This window comes from Ambystoma mexicanum, chromosome 13 (assembly GCF_040938575.1).
Source record: "Ambystoma mexicanum isolate Mex_15411 chromosome 13, UKY_AmexF1_1, whole genome shotgun sequence".
NCBI classification, from domain to species: Eukaryota; Metazoa; Chordata; class Amphibia; order Caudata; family Ambystomatidae; genus Ambystoma; species Ambystoma mexicanum.
This window is the reverse complement of record NC_090938.1, coordinates 659,443,025-659,466,617: the sequence shown is the minus strand read 5'-3', so window position 1 is coordinate 659,466,617 and position 23,593 is coordinate 659,443,025. Positions and strand designations below refer to the sequence as shown.

Sequence of the window (23,593 nt, the reverse complement as noted above, 5' to 3'; positions counted from 1 at the left end):
GAGGGCTCTGCACTCCCACTCCCTCCGCAAGGGTTTGGGCAGGGTAAATGGCAGAGTGAGAGCTCTCCTGGCAGGGCAGAGACATTCTATATAACTGGGAGCATTGATAAGCTGCCTCTTCGAGTGATGTAGGCTGAGGAACTGTGAATTGCAGAGATGTGGCCGAGCATTAGGGGGAGTTAATGCACACAAGTACATTTTTTAGGATTCAGGGAAGTGAAGTATGCACTAGTGCCCGTGTTGCAGCATTAAGGCATCCGGGGGGTGGAGATGCCCTGTTAGGTTGCAATATTCTTGGGTGGAGGGGGGAAATGACAATTAGTGCACATCATCTTGCCTAAGTGGCTTGTCGTGTGTATTGTTGGTGAATGCTCTTCCAGGGTGCATCTAGATGGATTTTATATTTCAGAACTGCTTTGGGATGTTGACATCCATGTGCCTTCACTCCCCTTGAAGTGCATACTCGCTCTTCTTGAAACTCTGCTGTCTTTGGTATAGTAAGCACTGCACACTCACTTTCCCAAATGTAGAGATATTGGTAAGGTAATTCCATGCACACACTTCTGAATGCTCGCAGATACTCACTCTTCTGGGTGCTGAGACATGCACATAACACACTCATTTCCCTGAGTGCCAGACCATAGGTGTTGCAGACAGGCTTGCAGTACACTGTCTGGTCTGTCACAGGAGCATTGTGCTATTCTTGCTTGTTCATTTACTAAAATATCCACAGCCCTGCTTTTCCATGACAGCAGGGAAGTTCCCCAAGTGAGTGAGCGAGTATAAAGGGGAACTCGCTCTGCGCTTGAGCAGGCCTTCCTGCAGGAAGGGAAGGCAGTACACCAAACCCATCTTTTGTGTTTCTGGTGGTGTGACTCGGAGGCTCTTTGTTCCTTGATAAAAGGGTTGGAGAATGAAATCTTGAATGTGAGGGGCTTTAAGCGTCTTGAGATGAAGAGCCACGACCACTTGTTCAAGGTCCTTATTGTGGGGGAGTCACCGTGGGGAAGACCTCCCTGGTGCAGCGTTACGCAGACGCTTTCAGCAAAAACTACAAATCCACTGTGGGAGTGGATTTTGCACTGAAGGTACTGCAGTGGTCGGATTCCGAGACAGTGAGACTCCAACTATGGGACATAGCAGGCCAAGAGCGCTTTACCTCGATGACCAGGCTATACTACAGGGAGGCAGCAGCATGTGTGATCATGTTCGATGTAACTAACAAAGCCTCGTTCCTGAACAGCCAGAAATGGAAGTAAGATCTGGACAACAAGGTGGGGCTGTCCAATGGCACACCCGTTCTTTGCATTCTGCTGGCCAAAAAGTGTCCTTTTGGCGAAGATGATGGATAACGGTGAGGAGGTGGCAGCTTTATCTGGTAACAGCGACTACATCAATTTGCAATATGTTGCTACGCCCGGCTATGGCTGTTGTTGAATGGTCACTCGGTTTCCCTGTTACGACAAACATTTCCTGTTTATTTTACATTTAAAAAAGGAGCTTTCTACAGATCAAATGCATCAGTCCTGGAATTAGAGGACTAATATTAATGAGGACACTGTATAGCCAATTTATGCCTGATTCCGAAAGTTGGAATGAAAGCTCTTGACATCATGTATGCTCCATGGGAGTTGCACAGATTCAACTAGATTGCAGCTTTGGGATGATTCTGGAGAAAAGGGACTGTTAAGCTCTAAGGATTAAACTTTCAGTGGTGAGAGGCAGCCAAAAAAGAGCTTAATTTGGAGCGAAAACTGATCAAGATAGGTTTTTGACTTGGGCATCCAGCTACCCAGAAATTCATCTGATATTCAATTGCAATGGGCTGCAGTATTCTTCTGCCTTTTGATCCTGCATATTTAAACTGCTTGGATGATTCTAAGTTCCTACATTGATGCTGAAAATCATTGCAAATAATTGGAAATCTGGTTCCAGTAAATGTTTTGCGGCAGGCCTTGAAATCCAAACTATTTGTACTGAGTAACACTTGGAAGGTATGTGGTCAAATTTGCAGAGTGGATTAAAATCCATGCTTCACTGTTCAGCCAAGGTTTGTGATCCTGGTCCCCTGTCCCCATACTCCACCCTGCCTCCCACCCCATATGTCCGGCCATCCTACTCCCTCCTTTTTGGATGCAACCAGAGGACCACTAGTTCCTTTTTTCCACTTCCACCACTGATGTGATTACCGGTCATGGGCTGAATTTGCTGTGATGCGTGTTATGTCCAAGATGCAGATTCTTGACTATCTAGGAGGAAACCTATCGGGCAATCAAGACTGCTCTCCTAGGATGGAAGGGAAGTAGAAGATGGGGGGGGGGGGGGAGGTACAGACAAGTCTTTAATACTCGGAGTTCATGTGAAGTTAGATTAAACGAGCAGCAAGGAGTAAGCCAAGAGACATAAACTTTGTCATGTGCATTTTATAAATGGTCACTACTATTAATGCTACAGGTCGAACAGTGGAACTGGGGCCAGTCAGGCATTTTGAGTAGTAACTAGTTGGAAATAAATCACTTGTAGTAGCAATTTCTATTTTTGCTAAAAAGGCACAGTGGCAAAAGTATTTGTCCGGGATCACACACTTTAGTGTTGAAGCAGGGCTTTGGGACCAGTGTTCAACATATGCACTTGCCTGCATTTCTTACTAACTGTAATTGCCAGAATTGTTTTTTGGATTTGTATACAAACAATAAACCAGTAAAGCTATAAATATGCCTACCATAATGCAATTCAGCTTGCATGCACTTTTTGGTTATTTGAAGTGATATTGCTAACCAGTGTCTGGCGATCCACATGAATTTCCTGCAGCAGACCGCGGGAAAGGTAGATTAGCAGTTTGTGACTTCTGCTAAGATTATGTGTGCAAGTTCCTGTAAGTAAATCATATGCCAACAGTTGCTTACTCACCCTCCCTCTGCAGGCAATACATCAGTCTCAATCTATAGTAGTTCTTAACAGAGTTTCCAGGCTCTAGAACTTTGAAAATGAAGGTGTGTAAGTACCAGGTACTTGGAAGTTATTTTATGGCAGAATATTTTCCACAAGTGTAATAAAATGGTTAAAGCCAAGCCAGACAACTTTGATCTACAACTCTTTTGGACTATGGGTCTGATTTTATGTATGCATTGGGTGTATGTTGGATACGTTTTACTCTCTTGCAGAGGAGAAAACTCATTTTTACTCTCTTATCTGGAGCACTAGTTATACGCCCAGACCCTGAGGTATCACAGCGTAGTTGCAGACAGTTCAAAATTACATACTTGACAATTTCTTTTTTAACTTTTTTTTATTGTTTTCATTGCATGGAAAAAACAAAACGCATCAAACCTGAACCCCTCCCCTTTCCCCAATCCCCTGAACTTTTGCCATAGCGCCAGTAATCCCTCGTGTCCACCCCTTACCCTTCCGGAAAGTCAGCCGTAGAGGTCCAACAGTTTGAGCCTTTGAGAGCACCACAGCTCCCTGAAATCCCCTTTTAAGTAGGACAAAGTCTATCCCCGATCTGATGAAAAGTTCCCAAGGTGGTTGTTGACCATGTAAGTAGCCCATTCCATCGATACTATTTGCCACATCTTCCTCAGCCAGTCTTGCTCCGTTGGAATCATGGGGCTCTTCCGCCTCTGCCTCTGTGCAATGAGAGCCATCGCTGCCTACGTGAAAATGACTTTTGCCTTGGTTCGCCCTCTCCTCCCCCACCCCTCCCCTCCCCCCCTGCTTCACGCATCCCCATTAGAATCTCCCGGGGGTCTTCACTGGCACCCTCCCCAAATGCCTGGTCTTGTGCCCGTAAGATGTCCCTCCAGAAGGGTCTGATTTTGGGGCATTCCCACCCGATGTGAGCCGCTGTCCCCTCTTCCCCACAGTCCCTCCAGCATTCCCCGGGCGTTGCTGGGTATATCACGTGCAGGCGAGCTGGGCGTAGGGTCAACCATAAATGTACTTGTACCAGGCCTCCTGTAGCTGGACTGCTCTTGTCCCCTTCAGGATCTCCCTCCACAGCCTCTCCCAGTCCTCCCTTTCCATTCTGGCCCCCAAGAGTTGCTCCCATCTGCTCAAGTAAGCCCAGTTCGCTTTTGGGCCAGCGCTCTCCAAGAGTCTGTAGAGGTCAGAGATTAACCCTCTGGACCCCTCATGCGTCAGGAGATACTGTTCGAACTGCGTCATGACGCGAGTGGCTGCCCTTCGTACTTCCGTTGACATCACCCAATGTCTAATCTGAAAATAGCTGTGCCGTTCCCCTTCGCCCAACCCAAAATCCCACTTTCACGCTTCAAATGTTTTCATGCTTTGACCACAGAACATATCTCTGATAGACCTACATCCCCCTCTCTCCCACTTCAGGAATGCCCCCTTTTCCATCCCCGTGGTAAAGTCCCCATTGTTGAAGTTGGGGGTGAACAGTGACGGAAAAGTCGTGATCCCCAGCTTCTCCAGCGCCCCGTCCCAGATTTCAATCAACCCCTTTGTTATAGCGCTCATGTACAGGTGAGGCGGCTGAAAACGATGCAGAAGCCATAGAAACTCCCCCAGGTGGTGCCGGGCCACTGCTCTGTCCATTTTACCCACTGCTTACTATATTGAGAACCATTCCCTGATTACCCTGAGCTGCGCTGCTTCATAATATCGGCGAAAGTTTGGTTGGGCCAAATCACCCTCCCCCTTAGACGCTGACACTAACCGTCTGGCCAAGCACAGCCTCTTGCCCTCCCAAATGAAGTCCTTGACTGCCATATATAATTCCCTGAAAAAGCTTGCCGGGACGGGCAACGGGATGGCCTGGAATAGATAAAGCAAACTGGGGAGAACCACCATTTTGAGTGCCGTTCCCCTTCCCAGCCAGGATATCCTAAGAGCACTCCACTTCCTGGAGTCTTTTTTAATAGCCATCAGCATGGGGGCATAGTTCGCCCCGTACCATCCCGCCAGGGAGGGAGTGATCTTGATCCCCAGATATCGTATCCCACCCAGACTCCACTTAAACATGGATATTGACTTCAGTGCCACCTCCTCACTATCCCTCAGCGATAGGTTCATTAGTTCTGACTTTTGCAAGTTTACTTGCAAGCCCGATTTCCCCGAACTTGGACAGGAGCTACATGCTCTCCTTTATTGACCCAACCGGGTCCGTCAAAGCAAGCAGCATATCATCGCCGAACGCCGCCACCTTATGCTGACACCCCCCAAATTGTACGCACTGAATGTCCTCTGCCTCCCGTATCGCCAGAAGAAGGGTCTCCAGGTATATTGCGTAAAGCAACGGGGAAAGAGGGCACCCCTGCTTCGTTCGATGCCTTAACTTAATTGGGTGTGACATTGTCCATTTACTAGGATGCGTGAAGTGGGTTTTTTATAATTCGCCTGAACCATCCTCTCCATGATTTGAAACGAGAACGACCACTCCACCCGATCAAACGCCTTCTCTGTGTCCAAGGCTAGGAGAACCGCCGGAGTGGGCGTCTTCTGCGTTTTCTCTCCCAGATGGGCCACCCGCCTGATGTTGTCAGCTGTCTGCCTCCCCAACACGAACCCTCTTTGATCTTGATAAATCAGTGTAGGGAGGTGCGCATCCAATCGCTTCGCTAATATTTTGGTGTACATTTTCATATCCGTATTTATGAGAGCGATGGGTCTATAGGAAGTACAGTCTTCCGGGTCTTTTCCTGCCTTATGTATGAGTGTCATTTTGGCCTCCTCCATCGATGCGGTAATGCGGACCATAGTCCCAAACGTGTTGAACAGCTGCGTGAGATGTGGGCTCAGTATGTGGGGAAAATGTTTTGTAAAAGGAAGCTGGGTAACCATCTAGGCCCGGGGCCTTATTGCGGGTAGTGACGTTATGACAACTCTCACCTCGTCTTCCGTGATAGCCTGTCCCAGTTCCTCCCCGTTTTCCCGGGCGAGTCGTGGGAGGGACCAGACCCCCAAGAAATCCCTCTGAGGCTGGGGCGTTGAATCCTGTGATGTATACAAGGTTTCATAGAATCTAGCTAAGTACCCCTTTATCTCTTCAGTTCGTGTGAGCCTCTCTCCTCTCTCATCCTTCAAGGCCGTGATCACATTCTGTTCTCTGGTTCCCCTCCGAAGGCGAGCTAGAAGTAAGTCTGTTTTGTTGGCCTTCGCGCAGAATTTCTGCCCGACCTTTAGCATTGCCCCTTCCACCTTTTTGGTCCTTAAAATCCCCAGTTGGCCCTCAGCTAACCTATATTCACTATGAACTTTCTTTGTGGGGGCCTCCCTCAGTCTCACCCTCGCGGGCTCCACCTCCCTTTCCATCTGAGTTTCCAGCAGCCTCATTTGTTTATTTCTCTCCGCTTTCAGAGCAATGAGTTTCCCCTCCCCCTTAGTGTGGCCTTAAACGCATCTTACCTTGTGCTGAGACTCGTGTCCGTGCCATTATTCCTTTCGAAAAAAGCCTTAATGTTACTCCCCATCTCATCCTGAATCACCTGATCCCTCAGTAGTACATCAGGGAACTTCCAGATCCAAACCCCTGGCCTTCGCCTCTCTAGCTGCATCTTCATCTGCATCTTGTGATCGGCAATCCCCATGGGTCCGACCTCAAACCCGCTCCACCCTGCCCACCAAGCTTGTCGAGACCCAGATGTAATCAATTTTTGTTTGGGTTCTGTGGACGCCGGAGAGAAACGTGTGCCCCTCCTTCTCTCCCCGCAATGCTCTCCACACATCCCTTAACCCGGCCCCCTCCACCCGTTCTTTGAGCTGCGGGGAGGCCACAACTCCTCCCCCTCCATTCGCATGCTGTGTTTGATCCAACCGCTTATCCCAGTCCAAATTAAGATCCCCCAATCAAAATGACTTGCCCCCTCACAAAATTCTCCAAGATGCCCAGGGTCTCACACAGGAACTGATCTTGTCCCGCATTTGGGGCATATACCGAAGCTATGCCCATATAATCCTCCCTCACCATGATATACCTCCCATTTTTGTCACTGAGGATGTCCTGGGTTCTGAAGTCCATACCTCTCCCAAAGGCCAGGGCCACCCCCCTTTCTTTGTGGGGCCCAATGTGAACAGTATCTGCGAGAAGCCCCTCAGCCGCAGACGACCCTCGTCTTTCCGCATCAAGTGGGTCTGCTGCAGCGCCAGAACATCTGGTGCGTGTGTCCTTGTAAATTGTTAGTTTGGTCCGCTTGGGGGGGAAATTTAGCCCCCTCACATTATGCGTTAGCCACCTGAATTCTGAATGGAGATCTGACACGCCCCCCCTACCTGCCCCTCCGCCCCCACCACAGACCTAACCTGGGCAGTCCCCCTCCTCCCACCATTTGAGATGGCCCTCTCTTCCACCTCCTCTCCTGCCACCAGACGCTCTCCTGCGGTCCGATAACTCCTGCGCTGCTAAACCAGTTGCTGTGGCCCCTCCCCTATCACTACCCCCTCTTCTCCACCCCTTCCCACCCCTCTCCCCCAACTTAGGGTGAGACCACTCCCTCCCCCTGCCCTCCATTCCCAACCTCACGAACAATCCCGTCCTTGCTTGTTCCAACATTTTTTCTACTCCTTCCTCCTAGGCCCTGTGTGATACCCTAGTTCCCACCACCCCCAGAAAGTCTTGTGGCATTCAGATCACCCACCCCCACCTGCGACCCACCTCCCCCTCAGCACCCCGATCTTTCAAACCCCCCACCCCCCCACCGTGGCGCCTCGCAGTGCAACCCTTCTCTTGCTCGGCTCCCCCACAATAGACAATTCCCAGGGTCTTCCCCTTTCCCTTTGGCTCCCTGTTAGCTCACCTTTGTGCCCCTCCACCCTCGTTTTCCAGCTCCAATCGTATTATGTTAGCCGCCTCCTGCAGCGTAGTTGCTCGCCTCTGGCTCCCGCCCCACTCAAACATTAAGCCGAAAGGAAAAGTCCACTTGTATTTTATCCCTTTCATAGTCAACTCCTTCAAAACCGGACCCATGCTCCTTCTTTTCATCAGCGTGCTAGTAGCCAAATCTTGAAACAAGGATATTTCTTGCCCTTTGTAGAATACTGGTTCGCTCTGCCTGGCCGCCCGCAGCACTGCTTCCTTCTGCCCGTACCTAGCAAAGGCGACCACAACTTCCCGAGGTCTGGCGTTGGGACCCCCAGAGAGCCAGCCAACTCTATGGACTATGTCCAATTCTATCGAGCCCGGGGCCCCTTCGCCCAAGAGCTCCGCAAAGATATGCTGGTAGCAATTTAATCCTGATGTTGACCCTTCGAGATCTGTTCTCAAGATCCTCTACCATTGCTTCCATGTTCCTTGTTGCAGTGTCCAGCCGATCGATAGCCTCACTATTTGCCATGGTGTCCCTTTCGCTTTCCTGGAGGCCTCTTTCAACAAGTCTGTCCTTCCCCCCCCCAACTGAGCCATTTCTTGTCGCATTTCTCCTAGCGCTGCATTGAGGTCGTACCGCATTAACAGAAATTGGCCTTGAAAGGTTTTAGCCAGGAACTCTTGAGTCTGCATTTGCCCCCTGAAATCTTGCCTCGTCGGCTCGTCCTCCACTTCGTTGCTCCGCCACTCTTTCGGATGCCCACTGCCGCTTTGGCTGGAATCCCTGTTCTCCATTGCAGGCTAAAGCATAGGTAATGTTCCTTGGGGCTCACCCACGAGGTGACCAGCCTTCCCAGTTTTCCCCCTGGACCTGGAATGCATCTATGTTGGGCCCGCCCCTCAACCCTACCATATTCCCAACAGCTGTCCAAGTCCTGAGTTGCTACCCCGGTGGCCTGGGTCCCCTCGCACCTGTTCTTACTGTTCCCCCCCCTCTGCTGTGAGGTCGTCCTTGCCTCAGACCAGGTGATCTTTCCTCTTCGGGTGGTCTTTCACCCTCTCTGGCCCTGTGGTGCCTCCCCTGCCGAGGCCCCCAATGCAGGCCGCACTAATATCGGGGAGCTCCTGGTCACCCGTTTGCCGCTACTTCTTCCGGACGTACAGCCCCTCCCCCTTGTGGTATGGATTCTGGGGGTCTGCTCCTTATGGGGCGGGGGGGGAATCAAGTCCTGGGCCCCTGGCCCTCCTATTCTTGGCTAGCCATAAAGTCTGTGCAGTCCAACGGGGTCCCGGACAGCCACAATTCTATTACTGGCCCTTTGATGGCTTTTTGGCCCCCGACTGGGGAGGGGCACCAGGCCCTCCCCTGGTGTCTTTCACCACTCACCCCCTGCTTCCCTCAGGGGGGTCGCCCCAGACTCACTCCGGTGACCGCACGCACCTTGCAGGCACCCTGCAGATTCCAGACTATAGGGGCTGCTCTATGCCCCGCTGCCTGACGGTGTTTGCTGTTTGCCGGGCCTCGTCCTCCGAACTGCCTTTTGCTCCACCTGGGCCCCTCCTACGCCCGGAGCTCGCTCAGCCCTCTGGGGCTCTGCTGCTTCCTGCTGCGCGAGGGTCCGCTGCCTGCTATTGGCACCTCGCTCAGCCCTCTGGGGCTCTGCTGCTTCCTGCTGCGCGAGGGTCCGCTGCCTGCTAGTGGCACCCAGGTATTGCCGCCGCCTCCCGTCTGCCTCTGATATGGCTGCCGGGACGTCTAGCCTCCGCTTCTTCGGGCGCACCCTTGCACCCTCCTCGCGCCGGGGCCTGTTCCTGCTGCTCCGCGCCTCACCTTCCTCCCAACTCCTCACCTAGGCTCCGGTGCTGCTGCACTGGGAGGGGGCGCCACTCTTCTCAGCTCCGCCACCGGCAAGCCTGGCAGGGGCTCCGCAGCGGGTCACTACGCAGACACCCCTCCTCTGGTCTCCATTCCCCTTCTCCCTCTGGACAGGCCAGAGCTCCTCAATAGAGCGCCGGGGACGCTGCACCTCTCGCCTCCACTGGTCCGCTCCGCTCTCACTGCTGCCTCTCCAGGAGCCAACATCCCACAGGTGTCCGCCTCTGACTCACAGATCCTTCTGGGGGGGGGCGCACTCTGCCTCGCCAACGAGCTCCGGTCCCGTCCGCCTGCCCTGCCCTGGTCTTCTGAGGCGTGACTTTCCGCCCGGCGCTGCTTCAGCCTACGCTTTTTGACTCAGCTCTGCGCTGCCCTTCCAGGGTGCCCCCGTGCCTCTGTCTCTCCGCAGCCGTGCTCCCCGAGATGTCCGCTCGCCACACCTTCTGCCTCATCTCGGGGGTGGTGGGACCGCCAGATAAAAGGCCGAGGAGGCTGGGAGCAGCCGTCGGCACGTCTACTTGATTCCGGCAGCCATCTTGGAATCACATTCTTGACAATTGTGGACAAAATGCGACAGGAGGCAGGTATGAGCCAGAAGGTAGAAGAGCATTTGGCTGGTGTGACCTATGGAGTTTGGGTGCTTTAGATTAGGTTGAACAGGCAGGTTTTCAGCGAAAAAAAATGTTTTTATTTATTTTTAAATAGTTGGTGGGATTCATCTTGTTGTTTGTTGGGAGAGCATTCCAGTGTTTCGGGGATAGAACTTTGAAGCTGCTGTCCCCTGCTCTTACACTTTTGAATCTTGGGATAGCAAGGAGGAGGATATTGCTGGATCTGAGCTGTCTGAAGGGAGCTTTGTATGTAACAGAGTTGTTGAGATATTTAGGAGATTTGTTGGCAATGCATTTGTGTGTGATACATAAGGTTTTGAAAATAATTCTTGCCTTGATGGGAAGCCAGTGATTGTTTTTCCTGATGGTGGAGATGTGCTCATTTTTTTGTATTCCCAGTGCTGCTCGGAAAGAGCTTTATTCTGCATGAGTTGGATTTTGGTCAGGTTAGCAGTGGACATACTTAGTAAGAGTACATTGCAATAGTTCAATCTAGAGTGTACACGGGCTCTTGCTAATGTGATGCACTTTTTTGGTGTGAGGAATTTACGGCTTAATGAAATGAGCTTGGTGATGTATGAGGTGGCTGAGGAGAGGGTATTAACTTGTTTGGTCCTGGATAAGCGAACATCTAGGTAAACGCCTAGAGTTTTGACCTATTTGGTTGATAAGTAGGGTGTCCTGTTCATGGTTGCCTGATAAGGGGATAAGGATATGTGTATCATCAGCGAAGTTAGTCTAAATGACACCCATGGCGTCCAGGGCTGCGAAGAGTAGCTTAGTATAAGCATTGTAAAGGCTGGGGAGAGGCAGGATCCTAGGGGAACACCTAGGGGGGCTGGTATAGAGTCAGCAGAGGCTTTGCCGATGGATACTCTTGAAGTCCTGTCTGTTAGGAAGGATTTGGCCCAACTAGTGGCGTCCTTGGAGAAGTTGAAGTTATTAAAGAGAGTGGCAGAGAGTTTGTCATGGTCGACCAGGTCGAACGCGGCTGAGAGGTCGGAAAGCATTAGGAGACAGTTTGCCTGCGTCTCTGTTAGCGTCCATTTGTATTTTCAAGTCGAGGAGGGCTGTTTCAGTGCTGTGGTTTGGGTGAAAGCCTGATTGTCTGTCGCCCAGTAATTGATTTTGTTCGAGGTGTTTTTGGATTTGGGTGTGTGCTATTGTCTGTTATCTTCAGTAGGAAGGGGGCCGTTGTTATTGGGCGGTAGTTAGTCGGAGTGGATGTCTAGTGTTGGCTTTTTAGTAGAGGCGTTACCCAGGCCTTTTTGATGCTGATGGGCCCTGTATTGGAGTTAAAGGAGGCATTGGCAAAGTTAGTGATGAGAGGGGTTAATGTGGGTGCGCAGAGTTAACGGTGGGGGGGGAAGTGGTCTTATTTGCAATTGGGCACTTTTAGTTTGGCTATAGTGTCTAGTACCTCTTTTTGGGTGACAGGGGTGAAGTGGAAGGGATTGGTGGGCTTGGTGGATGGAACGTCCTCAAGGGTGGTGGATTTTTTGCCTGCTAGGCATTGTTTTTTAGCCGCAGTTTTGTTTTGTAGTAGGAGTATTTTGGAGGCTAGTGCATCTTGGATAGTGGTGCACCAGGTTTTTTGGAGGAGGCATTAGGGATTCTTAGGTTGAGAGCATTCACGTTGTTGGTTATTATGGCTGATTTGTAGACTTTGTTAGCGTTGATAAAGGCCTTGGCTGAGTCAGGGGTTTTGATTGGCATGTTCAAGCACTATTTTGGTGCGTCTCAACGAAACTAGTTCCTCATTGAACCAGAAGCCGGTGCATTTGTCTGTTCTGCAGGTTTTAGTGATGACGGGGGCTAGCTAGTCAATGGTGTTTCCAAGGCATTTTTTGTAACACTCTGCCAGGTTGGCAGGTTCGTTGCTGTCTGGGTTAGTGGCCGCTAGTGATGCTTCTAGGGCGGGGGAGAGGTTTTCAGCTGTGAGTTTTTTTTTATATTTCTGGCTTCTTAGGTTTCGGGTTTGTTCGTTGCTGAGAGGTCTGGGACACTATGATTTATGGAGAAGCTAACAATGTGGTGATCGGACCAGTCTATGGGTAGGACAGAGAGGAGAGATATTTGTGAGTTGAGTGAGAGGATCCAGTCCAATATTCTACCTTTATCATGGGTAGGGGTGTTGACTAGTTGGACAGAGCTCATGTCTTGCATGGCCGAGTAGAATGACGAGGCTGTATGATAAAGAGGGTCATTGAAGCCAAGGTTTAAATCACTGAGTATAATGCATTTGGTGTTTAGCTTGATGAGAGGGGCGAGTAGTAGTCTGCGTCTGGGTGTGTATTTTTGTTTGGGGCTCTGTATACGACCAGAAGATCGGTAGTGGTTTTGGGGTTGGAGGTGTATTTGGCTAGAAGGAGTTTGTATCCTTGCGTAGTTTCAATCGGGCATGCTCTGATTTGAAGTGTAGATTTGGCTATTAGGGAGACTCTGCCTCCTTGGGTGTGGGTCCTATCGACCCTGAAAATGTTGAAGCCGGGGGGGTGGGGGTGGGGGTGGCAAGTGCTATCAGAGGGCCTGCAGCAGGGTGTAGCCAGGTTTCTGTGACCACTAGAATGTCGAGTTGTTGGTCAATGAGGAGGTCATGGATTTCAATGGTGTGGGCTCCAAGTGAACAGGCATTGACGAGTGCACAGTTGAGATTAGGCAAAGGGACATGTGGAGAGATATCCGGGCTAGGTGTAGATGGAGGTTTCTGCGGTTGTTTAAGAGGGGCTCTAGTGAGGCATTTGTGTTGGTGGCTGTTAGTTGTGATATTTGTTGAGGTGGGAGGGAGGTTAGGTGGGGATGGAGTTTTGGTAAGGTGTAGTGAGTAGGTCTGGGATCCGAGCCTGTTGCTTTTGGCGAGACCTAAGATGGGTTTGGTTTTATAAATGGTCTTTTTGGTGATGGGTGGAGAGGAGGTCATCTGAGTGTATGCGGGCTCTGGGTTGGTAATGCCTTTGTTGGGTATCGTGGGGCCTTGTTGAAGTGGGTGAGGAAATGCGGGTATGGAGGGTAGAAAAGGGATGGGGCAAGGGATAGGGTGGTGGCGTTGGCAAGCTGGTCTAACTAGGCCATTGTAAATTTTGAGGAAGGTGCCTCTTGTACAGGGGATGTTTGGCATAATGCAAAATGGGAACATAACTAGTAGGAGGCTTAGCATAGTAGAGGGTTTAAGGTAAGGCCGCTAAAGTTCAATTAAGCAGAATTATAAGCAAGTGGTGATAACAGGCAACATGAGCTAGCGGGCACAAGAAGCTGATAATGTGCGACTGGCGCAGGTAAACAAAAATGCATGCATGCAGGTAGGTGCTGCATTTACCCTATAGGCGAGAGCATGGTAAGTCAATAGAGGTGCCATAGCCGCGCCGGAACAATTTAACTAGCAGATGGGCGCTGGGGTAGCGGCCTGAGCATTAGTGCGCTATGCATAGCAAGGACGGTGTGGTTTAAAAAGCTTCTGCTTAGTTAGCATTGGAGCATGAGTGGATAGGTACAGCAGTACTAGCAGCAGCATTAGAATGCCATTAAGCTATAGGGCATATCACCATGAGACCAGCAGGTGTAAAGGGTGGGCTCGACTGACGTGAGCCTCATACCTTGTGGGGGTGTACAAGTGAAGAGATACGCCGATTCTGTGGCTGGTGGTCTGATATGACGTGGGCAGAATTTCTGGCCCTAGGTCTTGACTGTCCTGGACAGGCACGGACAGGCTCCAGCATTTTGTGTTGGGCCTTTGGTGTGTGAGCCACCCGGCTAGCGCCTTCCAGTGGAGCAGGACGGGTGAAGTAATCCTCCTGCACCAATCGGACGGACGGAACAGCAGCTTCACTTGATATGGTTGCTTAGCAACCAATAAACAATAATATGGCGTCAGCCATTTCAGAGAGGTGGACGCTCGTCTTGTGGCACAGCACTTTGGATTATCAGCCGTTCAGGGTCCTGAAGGGGTTGGAGGGGGCACCTCACATGCAGCAAAGGGACCAAGGTATAAGGGTGCAGATGCCTCAAAAGTGAGCGGGAAGCACACAGAATTCCTTAGATGTGCAGGATTCCATCGGGGTTCGTCGGAGGATAGTGCAGCTTGTTAGTAGATGCGTCGGGTGAAGAGGGATGGGCCGATGATACACTGTAGACCTTGGTTTAATTGTTTTTTGTTGTTACCATGATAAAACTTAATAAAGAAATGATATTGGAAAAAAATACAGGAACTACAATTTGTGAGCTTAGTATCCGAATACGGGAACAGCCGGAGCATGATCGGGAGTTATGATCCAAGACTACCACTCTTACTACATTGGAACAAAATACACCAAATGGACATTAAAAAGGACATCAAATTCCTGGCAATAGACGATGTTAAGCAATCCATATGAAGGGACAATAAAGAATTTACCCTAAGGAGACTGGAAGCAAAATATATCTGCAAGCTACATAGAACAACTCTAGGATTGAACACAGGCAGTGAGCTTGATGGCTTTCTCGGAACTGAAAGGAACAGGATCTGTTAACCTATTGTTAAATGTCTGTCTACATGTAATCAAATATACCTTGAATAATACATGTAAATAAAGAACTAGGCGTGCACTACAACTACAATGATTATCTTGTAGCAATATCCATAATCCTGATAGAAAACTCATTTTCAAGGAGATTGGGTCCTCCAACGTATTCCATATCTATGACAGTAATCACCACAGCTGTGCTGCGGTGATTACTGTCATAGATATGGAATACATCGTCGGACCATCCCATCGAAAGAACGTTACCAGGTAAGAGAGTAACTTGTTCGTCCCTATTATTTAGACCCATGGAATTTTATCAATCAGAAAATATACCTCTGCAATGTCAAATGACTAAGTTAATGATTTCTAATAGCTACTATGAGGCTTACAATTATTGACATGTATAGGACATGGCAATGCTAATTCTATACACTGTTAAACCAACCACTATACATACCTAGGAAGGACTGATACAACAAACACTGGATTACTTCTTGTACATTTGAACAAAGCACGCTATAGCCATGATTTAAATCATTGAATATAAATTAAAACCAGAGTATGGGAAACCTTGTCAGTTTAATCCTCATCAATTATTAGCAATTTCCAAGGAAATGTGGTAACCATTTGATAATATTACTAAAACTTTAAGAAAGAGTATGTTTTGGTAACAGCAGTGTATTGCTGATTTATGACATCACACGCTATACGTGATGACATCGATGATATATAAACACGATTTCCAAAATGGCGCTGCAAAACGCACACGGTACACCATAATTTGCTGATCTCGGCTTAGTGGACGGACATCTACCAAATTAATAACTATTTGAGCTCTTAAATCCTATACCTAGCTATAATATTAAGCCTTCTACTTGGAATTTCTGTGAAACAGGATTATGGGACCTTAAACTGATGGTACTGTGGTATACACTGAATTTGGTGGGATGGATTCTGCATCCAATTAACATTGCAAGTACAGATGATCATTTTTATGTGATAAAACATACAATTTATTATTTTATGTTAAAATCAATTTCCCACTTTATGGGAATGTTCAAATATCAGCCAGATTTTATATTCATACAAAGGTGAGTGTTTACCTAGTTATTGCAATTCTGATGCTGATCAATGATTTTAATCATTACTAGAAGCACAAACCACTAGATTACCTTTGTTTTTCTCTTCTGTTCCTCTCCTTTTATTTTTATTGTATTAATCATTTGTTAGGTGCTTATGCAACTGAATAGTGTTTTAAAGTGCCACAAGTATAAATGGGAAGGCACACAGTGGATAAAACAATAGCAAAACAGTACAATACAGTCATGGTCCTAGACCTTGTGGCATTTGGGCGTGCAAGTGCAGTGAGGAGATGTTCTGGATAAAGAGAGGGGGTGGGGGGGGCAGAGGAGTGGGAAGTGCGAAGGGGAACCAGAGGGGAGAACCTCAGGCTAAGTGCTAGTGGGTACGACATCCTTTCATCACGGGATGTGTTTTCGCTGGGTTTTTTGCCATTAATTTTTTTCCGAAAAAACCCATCAAATCTTTTAGGGTGGGTTAGTAAATTATATATATGGGGGGTGGGTGTTTGGGAATAAATACAAACTAAAGAAAATGGGAGGGGGTTTGCGGGGAACCCCCCAAAAATAATTGTAAAAAAATTAGATGGTTTTTTTGTGTAAAATAATTCACGGCAAAAAACCCAGTGAAAAAACATCACGCGATGAAAGGATGTCATACCCACTAGCACTAGAAATGACATGGAACCGTGAAGTGCAGGCGATTCCAAAGAGTGGGATGCAGAGCTGTCATGTGGTGGCCCGCAAGGGCAGTGCAGTGGGGGGCGCGTGCTGGTATTGACTGGGAAGAAAGGCCTGACGTCCTGTGAGATTCATGACGATCAGACCACCAGTCACAGCGGCAGTGGTGTGATTAGCAGGGAAAGGAAAGGGGAAAGGAGGTAGAAAACGAGACTTATGAGCAGTTTCCGCAACTAGTCTGAGAAGGGCAGGGAGGCTGTTCCAAAGGGAGGTGCCAGCCAAGGAGAGAAACCTGTCCCCATCCCCACTCTCTGTTTGGAGAAGCGTTTGACAGTCGAAGAGTTTGTGTTAGAGGTGCCTAGGGCTCAAGCAGGGGATGAAGAGTGTCTTGAATTTGATCCTTGCAGACAACAGGAGTCAATGGAGCGATTGTAGGGCTGGAGAGATACGATCACTGGGCTTGAAGCCAAGGAGAAGTCTTGCAGCCCTGTCCTGGATTAGCTGGAAGGGGCCTAGCGAGGAAAGAGGGACATTGAGAAAGAGGCTGTTGTAGTCCAACATGGAGAGGCCCAGCGATCTGGACCAGAGCTCTGTAGACATTGAGCTTCTGGGAGAAGGTGAGGAAAGGAAGAATGCCTCTGAGGAGGTGGAGCTGGAAGTGGGACGACTTGGTAAGATCCATGGTGTGAGGGATGAAGGAGAGAGCTGTCGAAGATGACCCCAAGGTTTTTTGCCTCACAGAATGTTGGGGGTAGAGGGCTCAAAGAGGGTTGCTTGAAGGTAGGGGGTTGAGGAGGGCGCAGGTGACCCAATCAGACGGATCTCCGTCTTATTGTCATTAAGGCAGAGATCGTTAGCTGCACACCATGCCTGAATGGCAGACAGTCTGGTATCAGAGATGAGGAAGAGGACATAGTAGAGGGAAGTTTGAAGGAAAGCTGTGTGTCATTGTATAACACTGGAAAGGAGAGCGGAGGAAGAAATCGGGTGAGCAAGAGGGGCAAGATCGTTATTGAAGAGCCATAGCAGTAGGTCGGAGCCCTGGGGGATGCCACAAGTAGAGAGGGAGGTGGTGGAAGAGAAAGGGCCCAATTGCAACTGGGAATGGCGGTTAGTGAAAAAAGAGGTCAGCCAATCCTGTGCCAAGTCAGTGATGCTGAGGGTGTCGGTCATTTTATGAGGATGGAATGGTTGACTGTAAATAAGGCTGAGGAGAGATCAAGGAGAAAGAAAGCAGTGGGGGCTTTGGAGTCCAGATTTGCAAGCATCGTTCACATGTGTTCAGGAGACCAGTTTCTGTGCCTCTGGATGCATGGACTCCAGATTGATGGTCATGAATGCAACCAACACGTTCAGTGTGGAGGTTTAGTGGGGGGGGGACAAACTTCTCCAAGAGTTTACCTCTTAGTCTTGGGAGGATAGCTAAGGTGCAACGTGCTTGCCCTGGAAGCAAGACGACACTGAGCAGCAGAGTTTCGATCCCTGGCTCCGCGCTTAGCTACCTCTGGGTATTAAGCACGTTATAAATAACCTATCATATCATATACCCAGGAAGGGGGTAGTGGAAATATGGCGATAGTTAGCTGGGCAGGAGGGATAAGCAGATGGCTTTTGTAAGAGAGTGTGCACAAGGGGGAGTGCTTAGGGGATAGAGGGAAAGAACCAGTGGCTAAGGAGTGGTTACAGAAGTCAGCAAGAGCCGGGGCACTAGAGGAGATGTTGTCCTTCATGGTTCTGGAGGAGCAGGGTAGCCCCTGTTTGGAGGAGACCTTCATAGAGCGGAACACTTTAGTGACCTCATCCATTGCTATGGGCAGGAGGGAGGAAAGTGAGGTGGGTTTGAAGGAGATGAGCCCAGGGTGGCAGGGGTGGGAGTGGGGGATTAGTGAGGACGAGAGATCCTGGGTTTTGATGTGAAATGGGAGGCCAAAGCGGTGCAGAAAGCCTGGGAAGGGATGAGAGAGCTGTAGACTGAGGCTGGATTGGCAAGTTCTTTGCAGATTTTGAAAAGTTTGACTGTGTTAGTGGCTCCAAGCATGCAGCCTTGGATGTGGGCCCACTTCTTGGAGCGGATAGAGCAGCGATATTCCCTTTGGAGCAATTGGCAGGCCAGTTTGTCAGAGGGTAAACCCATGATCTCCACTTCCATTCAGAAACTCTGCACTTGCGTTTCAGAGATGCTGGATCAGTCATACCAGCTTTTGTTCTTGGAGGCAGATTTTATGCGGATCCTCATGACAGTGGCAAGGATGTCAAGGGTGTTAGAGATGGAGAGGTGCAGGTTAGCAAGGACAGAGTGAGAGTCAGAGGTGGGTGTGGGAGGGGGGATGAAGTTCGAGACTAAAGCAGCGACTAAAATTCGCTTCATAGGTCGGATGACAGTGGAGGAGGCTGGCAATGCCACGGGTGGCCCAGATAGAGGGCCAAGAGGATCCAGGTGAGAGTAGTGGTCAGACCAAGAAGGGGTCTGTTTGAGAAATGAGAACCATATCATTGGCGTAAAGAAGCCAGTTGATACTCGACCCTTGGAGCTTTACAAGATCGGTGATTACACGAGAGAAACCAACACCAACATCCCAAATGAAGAAATTAAATAGGGCAGATGCCAAGAGGCAGCCCTGTTTCAAGCCTCGAGCAGTTCTTATCGGGGCAGATAGTAGACCAAGATTATTTAACCTAACTTGAATGGGTGTATTTGAATGAAACTCAACAATCCATTTTAGTATGATCCAAGGGCACTTTAGAGCAAGTAACTTCTTGAAGAGTAATTCCCTTGGAACAAGGTGAAACGCTGACCCGAAGTCAACAAAAGCAGCCTATGTTGGTTTTTTACAGTCTTTCCCTTGCATAATAATGGCATTCAAAGTCATTAGGTTGATAGATGTGCCTAGCCCAGGAATGAAGCCCGTTTGACAGGGATCTCGGTAATTTAGTCCATCTAGCCAATTATTAAATTCTTTCAGTATTAACCGAGCAAAACATTTTCCCGGGCAATCCAACAGAGCAATTGGACGATATGATGATGGATTTGAACGATCTCCTTTTTTAAATATGGAAAGGATCACAGATGTTTGCCAGGATGGAGGCAATTTCCCCGTTCTCATGATCTCTTTGAAGACGAGATATAGTATGTCAGCCCATATTTCCTTATCCTGTTTATTTGAAAATTGTGGAGGCCATCCGGCCCTGCAGCTCTAGAGGTGCTCAATTTAGCTATGCAGTGTAATATATCATCTTGGTCAAATTGTGTTTCATGATCACCAATAACTTTATCCCACCTCACATCAATTTCAGGCAACGGGTACCAATAGATGTTGGTAAAATACAATTCCCAGTTGCTTTCAGAAATGGAATTGACTTTTACTGTTACTTGATGTTGGTGACGAGCAGTATTCAAAAGTGCCCAGATGCCCCCTGAGGATTTCGAAATAATTTGTTTCAACATGGCGTCGCCATCGCGTTGATATTGAAGCACGCGACGACTGACCAGCCATCTTTTATAAGAGTTTTTTAGCTGTTTTATTTCTTCTCTGTTAATTGCTAAAAACTCTTTTAGGGCTCTTAATAACGTTTTCACATGATTTCTCAATTCAGCCTTTCTATGCTTTACCTCACTATCAAAGGTATGCAGATGACTTGGACGAGAACCTGGAACACTTAATGTTTTAGATGAAAATAGTTGCATAGTGTGAATGTAACTAGGGCTGTCCTCCACCGTGGAGTTACTATAATCATTACTCAGGTTTTGTTTGAGGCGAATCAATTTAGCTTTTGACCATTTTATGCGATTCCCAGAGTTATTAATTTGGAGATTCGCAAGGTTCGAATTATGAATTCTAGATGTCATTGTGGGCCATTTACAAGTTACAACTAGTTGACTATGATCACTCATTTTTGTCTGTTTTATCTTTAAAGACATGATTTTAGAGAAAAGATGATCATTCACGTATATGTAATCCAAAGTGGAGTGACTGCCCTCGTTATGCCAGGTAGCTCTGTGAGGAACATCTCCTGGTACGGCACCATTCAACATCACAAAATTCCTATTCTGCATTAACATTAGCCAATGATGCTCATCAATTGTGCGAGATGATGTGAGTGAGGAGCCAGCTAGTAAGTGCTTGTTCAGGTCGCCCATTATAAAAACTTCCATTATAGATTTATTTAAAGAAATTTGGTCTAGAATGTTATTGAGGTGACTGAAAAATTCATCTGAGGATAGATGTTTCCTTCCCCAATAGATGTTGACAATTGCAAAAATTATTGAGCTCCGTTTGAATGTTATAGCTTGAAAGCAAGGTGAGGGAGATTGGTGCGATATGATTGCAAAATCTCAATCTTTTCGAAATGCAGTTACAAGCCCCACCATTGGTCTGCCAATGAAGGGGACAATGGCAGGCACCAAATAGATTTTGTATAAATCCCATGTTGGAAGAGAACTTAACCAGGTTTCCTGGAGGACAATGATGTCATATTTTAAAAGATCAAGATTACTAGAATTGATAAGGTGTTTATGACCCCTAGTGTTCCAGGAAACCAGGTTAACAAGTTAATTCCTCTGGGATTGTTATGAAGATCGATTACAATCACGATTCACCCACGGTTCATAAGCTCTTAATTCCAAGTCTGCTTGAACAATAGCTTTGTCACCATATATCCTGGATTGAGGTAAGATAGTTGCCCATCATCTGATCTTTCGTTGGAGCGTCTTGACTAAGGATAAAACCTACGATCTAAAACGCTGTGCAAGCTAGCCATAGAATGTTAAGTATGACACCCGAGCGAATATACAAGCGAGCCTCAGATAAGTCTAGTGGGTTAACAAATTCAACAGCATCAATGTCGGCAGAGGTAAGATCCTCCAGTGCTGTAATCTCACCACAAATATTTAGAATACTTGCTTGATTCAGATCGTATTTAATAAAGGGATGGTCTCGACACTAGTCGATTATGTTTTTTAAATTGAGCTTGCTTTTTAGATATGGGAAGAGAAGATCTAGGATCATTGAAGTGTGCTGAATTTGATCCCCCATCTAGTAATTTGTGAGAGCTCATGGGCAGAGTTTCATGTTCTCGTCTTGATGAAATCGGTCCCTTCAAAAGGGGTTTAACATTTGGATAGGAGCTTTGTGTTAAGTGTGCGACATTATTATCAACGCCAGGGTGTGATTGCAGCATGAGTTGCTTAATGCTTTCGTTTTCCCTATTGTAGTTCGCTAATGATGTTCGTATTTCATTGCGGAGCTCCTGCAAAGTACACTCTGTATCTGGTGGTGTTACAACTTGTGAAGGTCAAGTATCAGAAGACAAATTAGCTCCTTGTCGTTGAATGGTATTTACAAAGTTAGATGAAAGGGGCATCCCTGAAAGACCCAAAACTTGAGGTGTGTTCATTATTTGTTTGAGTAACACAGTAGTTTTCAAAATCAAGTTAGAAATAGGGTTTGCAGCTTTCACCGAGGCCATTGAAGTCGACACCGCCAGCAGATCATCCAATGGTTTGTATGGTAAGGACTCTTTTGTTTGACGCTCAATATCTTGCTTAAACTGCAAGCGTCTTTTTTTCTTTGCTGCCGTAATCAATCTTGAAATCTTTTTATGTTTGATATTAGGGGGCAGCCTATTGAGAGTTTGTGCTATATTCGTTGTAAAGGAGCCATTTGTAATGTTTGAACCAGCGTTTTTGGGGTTAAGAAACATTGGAGCTAAAGTGGTTGTCATTTTTTGCTCCGAACTGGGAATCGTGGTTGATGGATTCTCATCCATTTTTGACATAGCAGCTTTTTGAGAGCCATTAACAACAATAATTTCAGAAAGAGGAGCAGATGAGTTGATTTTTAGGTTGATCATCAGCAACAACAATAGCAGAATGGGATTCAAGGGTCGCAGGCATAGTTAGAGCCAAGGGTTTTGAAAAACCTATATCAGTATGAATGGTTTGAGTACCTTGCTCGATATGGCTAGAGGAGCACTTAGAATTTATTTGACCCTTCAAGCCTATTTCTCAAAGTATATATTCGAGAAATAGGGATTGTAGCATGCGATCAGTTTGATGTTGTATTTTATCATCTAGTGTTTCATATAGCTTGGCCAGTGACAACAAAGCTGTGTTCATAGCAGTTAAGGTGTTATTAAGGGCTGGTGCTTCAGGGAAAGAGAATCTATTGTCTCGATTCAAGGTTTGAAGATCTTGGATGATGTATGGATGACCACCTACAGGTTCATGGAACTGAGACCGTCTGGGGGTAGGAGCTACAAAGGATGAAGACCGGTTAGATACACTGGAGGATTTATCAAACATAACTGGAGATTCATACAGCTCTTGCTTATCATGGTCTTCCGGCTTACCTAAAGAAACAGGATTAGATATGATAATCAGGAGACTCGACCTGCGAGATCGATCATCCAGTTGTAGCAAATCACTGGTATTTGAACAAATGTATTGCACATCAGAAGTAGAGGAATCGTGGGGAGAGGAAGAATTGAACAGCTCAAAAGCCTCAGCGTCAGTTTCACCCGTTAAAGTATATTTCTCATATTCCTTTCTTAATAAATGTTGAGCTTGTACCGAACATAACTGCTTTGACGGTAGAAGTTCAACTACTGCCTGAGAAGAAACATTAGTTTCTGGTATTTGGGTGACACATATATCAACAGATTTACATGCTAGAGCTATAGAAGCATCGGCAATTTCTTTGCTGGACACAATTTCAGAAGACACATTTGATACATGAGCTTCACTCTGCACTGTAGACTCCTTCTGCAGTGAATCAACAGTCAATGGACACACTGTTTTTATCTTCAGGATGGTATTTACAATCACGGGGAATGTTTTTTGAATTTTTACACCATCCGGTGAACAAAAGGAACGTATATCAACAGTTAAAGAAATTGACCCTTTTTTTTCGCCTGGTTCTCTTTAAATCTTTTGGCCAAAATAACTTTTCGGGATTCCAAAGGAAGAATATCGTATGGACCATTACCAATTTTTGGCATCCCTGATTTTAAAGAGATTATTGTTTTAGATGAATCGCATAAGGAAACCATAATTTCAAGATAAATAACACGTACCTAGTAAGTGG

General features: G+C 47.4%; 1 protein-coding gene and 1 pseudogene across 1 annotated transcript in view; both read left to right on the top strand.

Moving 5' to 3' along the window:
• Positions 1-23,593, top strand: part of NPEPPS (aminopeptidase puromycin sensitive) — a 1,690,513-nt gene that overhangs the window by 1,397,148 nt on the left and 269,772 nt on the right. The window lies entirely within an intron of this gene.
• Positions 842-1,352, top strand: LOC138522119 (ras-related protein Rab-7L1-like; annotated as a pseudogene).